General features: G+C 32.7%; 1 non-coding gene across 1 annotated transcript; it reads left to right on the top strand.

Moving 5' to 3' along the window:
• Window positions 1–3,143: 3,143 nt before the first annotated feature.
• On the top strand, window positions 3,144–3,216 carry TRNAR-ACG (transfer RNA arginine (anticodon ACG)). Its single transcript has one exon. It is a non-coding gene; the product is annotated as a tRNA-Arg (tRNA).
• The last annotated feature ends 645 nt before the right edge of the window (window positions 3,217–3,861 follow it).

Here is a 3,861-nt window from a genome sequence, read left to right as displayed (position 1 = left end):
AACATGTAAGAAAGTTTTAAAGCGAATTAAAGTTGAGCAGCTCTCAGATGTGAACTGTAGACTAAAATACAGAAAGATTATTGAAAAGAAAATGAAAGAGTTTGAGAACGGGAATCAAATCTTGGAAAATCAGTGGCAAACTCTGAAGAAAGCATTGATTGATTCTGCCAGAGAGGCATGTGGTGAGGTTGTCTGCAAGGATAGAAAAATCAGAACTCCCTGGTGGACACAGGAAGTTAAAGAGGCAGTGAAGGAAAAGAAGAAAACATATCAAAAGTTCCTGGCAAATAAGTCAGCATTTACTCTTACAGAACACAGAGACAAATGTAAGAAAGCTAAACAGTGTGTAAAACTAGCTAAACAAAAGTCATGGGAGGACTTTGGCAAGAATATAGAAAATAAATATCAAGAAGGTGGCAAAATATTCTGGAGGTTGTTGAAGAAGCTTAGGAATGGAGGAAAGAGTGCTGTAAAAGGAGTTAGAGATGATAAAGGTGACATGAAAACAGGAGAAACAGATATCCTTCAAGTATGGAGTAATTACTTTGAAAAACTGCTAAATGAAACAAGCAGTGATGACAGCATAGTGATAACAAACACTGACCAGGCATGCAGTCAGGAATACATATCCATACTTGAAGTAGAAAAAGCCATCAAAGGCTTGAAATGTGGAAAGGCAGCAGGAGTAGATGATATTCGACCAGAAATGGCGAAGTATGGTGGTATAAAAGTCTTACAGTGGCTGCACTGCATAGTTCAGAAAGCCTAGAGAGAGGGACGAATTCCCGATGATTGGAGTAGAGCTCTCATAGTACCCATATATAAAAAGGGAAATACAACAGAATGTGAGAATTACAGAGGTATTTCTCTACTGAGTGTTCTGGGCAAGATTTATGCCAGTATACTTGAGAAACGGTTGAGAAGAATTGTGGAAGAAAAGCTTGGTGAAGAACAAGCTGGATTCAGGCCAAATAAAGGCTGTCAGGATCAGATCTTCACTTTACGACAAATAGTCGAGAAAGCATGGGAATATTACAAAGATCTGTATTTAAGTTTTGTCGATTTGGGAAAGGCATATGACAAGGTGCGAAGAGAGAAGCTATTCAATAAGCTGCAGTTATATGGTGTCAATGGGGCATTATATCAAGCAATACTTAGTCTTTATTTGAGTTGTAAGTCAGCAGTTAGAATTGAAGGAAGTACAGGAAGAGGTTTAATGTTAAATCTGGTCTGAGACAAGGATGTACATTATCCCCTCTGTTATTCATTATCTATATGGATCACATTATGAAGGAAAGTGGTATTAAACCTGATATCAAAATTGGAGATGTTAATGTCAGCTCTTTGCTTTATGCAGATGATGTTATACTTCTAAATAAATCCGCTACAAGTCTGCAAGATTCTCTGACTAATTTGAATAGCTGTTGTAATAGATATAGTATGAAGGTCAGCATTAAAAAGACAAAGACAATGAAAATAGGTAGAATTGTTGAAAATGTCAATTGTGTTGTGAACGGGGAACCTGTGGAACAAGTAAAACATTTCAGCTACTTAGGCACGATTTTTACAAGATGGTAAATTAAATAAAGAAATAGACAACAAAATCAGCAAAGCTGGTATGGTGGGAAGTCAATTGAATAAATTCATATGGAATAAAAGAGAAATTAGTCGGAACACTAAATTAGCTGTATACAAGACAGTTTTAAACCAGTTCAAACCAGTTTTAACTTATGGATCTGAGAGCTGGGTCAGAAGTAAAACACTTGACCAAAGACTAGAGACCGCAGATATCAGAGTCCTGAGAAAGAGTAGAGGCGTGAACAGATGGCATCAATGGCAGTATCATATTAAAAATGAGGATATTAGGAAAGAACTTGACATTGTCAGCATCCAGGAATGCGTTAGCAGAGCTAATCTCAGTCTAATCTCCCATTCAATTCACTTAAATTGAATGGGAGAGGAAAGATTAGCAAAACAAGTGTTCCCTGCCATGTTGGCACGAAAACGACCCAGAGGAAGACCAAGATATAGGTGGATTGATACGGTACAAAGTGCCTTAGACGATAGAAATATAAGATCTGATAATATTGGAGTCTTGACAAGTAACAGACTGATTTGGAGGAAAATTGTAGATAGGAAGTTAGTAATGATGTAATTTTTTCATGTAGTACTGTCATATCCTGTACACCCCTTGAGGGTACATGGCAGGAATTTGATGATGATGATGATGATATTATTCTATAGCCAAATAATTATGGCTTTAAACTTAATATATTTAAAAGAATAATATTGTCATTATTATTTTATAGTCAAAAAGCAAAACCAGTCTTTTAACTAAAAAAAAAAAAAATTAAATTGACCCAGAATATACGAGCATACAGCATTTGGTTCACTACTTTGAAAATGGATTATTGTATTTTTATACACACTTACCTCCTGAATTTTGGAAATTTTGAACACAAACAACTTTTGTTTTACCTCTTAACTATAAAAGAATATAAAATGCTAATGGATATTTATTATTCTTTCCTTAACCAAAAAGTTCTCAATGCCAATGAAGCGTTTTAAATTATTTTCTTTATGAATATTCTATTTCAATCTAGCGTAGGTTTTTTTAAAAAATCGTATTATTTATGCAGTAACATTTTTATATTTTTTCATCTTGTTTTGCTACTTAGCTATAAAATAATAATGGCTGTTTATTATCCTTTCTTTGAATAGTTTTAAAATGTGAGAGGATTATTATATTTTTAATTTGTATATGCTTTTATAGATATTTAAGAAAAAAAACGTAGTTTCTTTTAACATGCAAGTTGGGGGCTCGGGAAAAATATTAATAATACTAATGCTAATAGCATTACAGTGGATAAATCGAAGCTGTTACAAAGAACAAACACAATATGGAATAAAAAGAGGAATGTGAGTAATTTTCAATAGGTTTCCATATATTTAGTGATACATTTACTTATACTTTTTATATATATATAAAGTATAATTTAAAAGTATATACATTAAACAATACAAATAAAAGCATATAAATTAAAAAAGTCACACAAGCCTCTCTCCACATATTACATTATATGTTAACTTTTATACAACATTAATACTAATAAAATATTATCGGAATAATGTCGCATCACAGCGGGCCAGTGGCGCAACGGATAACGCGTCTGACTACGGATCAGAAGATTCCAGGTTCGAATCCTGGCTGGCTCGTTTACATTTTTCATTCATTACTAAATCATCGTTTTCTTACTTTAATCTTGCTTCTTAAATTCATTCAAGTTTAAATTTGAAACTAAATTTAATAAATGAATTTCATTTAGTTCAAAGGATAATTTATATAGGTTTTTTGTGTTAGTGGATCTTAATTCTATTTCAGTTAATAAATAATAGAATATCTGAAAGACAAAAAATTCGGTAGTTTGAACTCTGATGATTTCGATTTAAATCTTTTTTTTTTTTTTCCTTATATAGTTCCCAGTAATATTCAGACTATTTGCAGCTAGCTGAAGAAACACTGTGACACATTTTCTTCCACGAACAAAGCCTGGAGGTCTGGATTGGCTCTCATACTACGTGTTTCCGCACAAACCGGAAATGCGTCCTGCAAAGATATTTATAAAGACAGAAGCGTGTTTCGCTTCTGTAAGATGATATGAAAGATAATGTAAGTATTTACAATTGATAATATAAATACTAGTTAGAATAAAAATGATATAAACGAATAATAATAACAGGAAAAAGAGAAAGCGAAAGGAGAATACAAAACTAAAATAAATTTAATTTAATCCTTTATCCAAGCATGAAAATATCTTCAAATAACATGTAAGAAAGTTTTAAAGCGAATAAAAGTTGAGC

Source organism: Typopeltis vanoorti, chromosome 7 (genome assembly GCF_054136105.1).
Source record: "Typopeltis vanoorti isolate ZY-2024b chromosome 7, IOZ_Tvanoo_1.0, whole genome shotgun sequence".
Classification (NCBI taxonomy): Eukaryota; Metazoa; Arthropoda; class Arachnida; order Uropygi; family Thelyphonidae; genus Typopeltis; species Typopeltis vanoorti.
The sequence above is the reverse complement of the archived record's forward strand: the minus strand, read 5'-3'. Positions and strand labels throughout refer to the sequence as shown.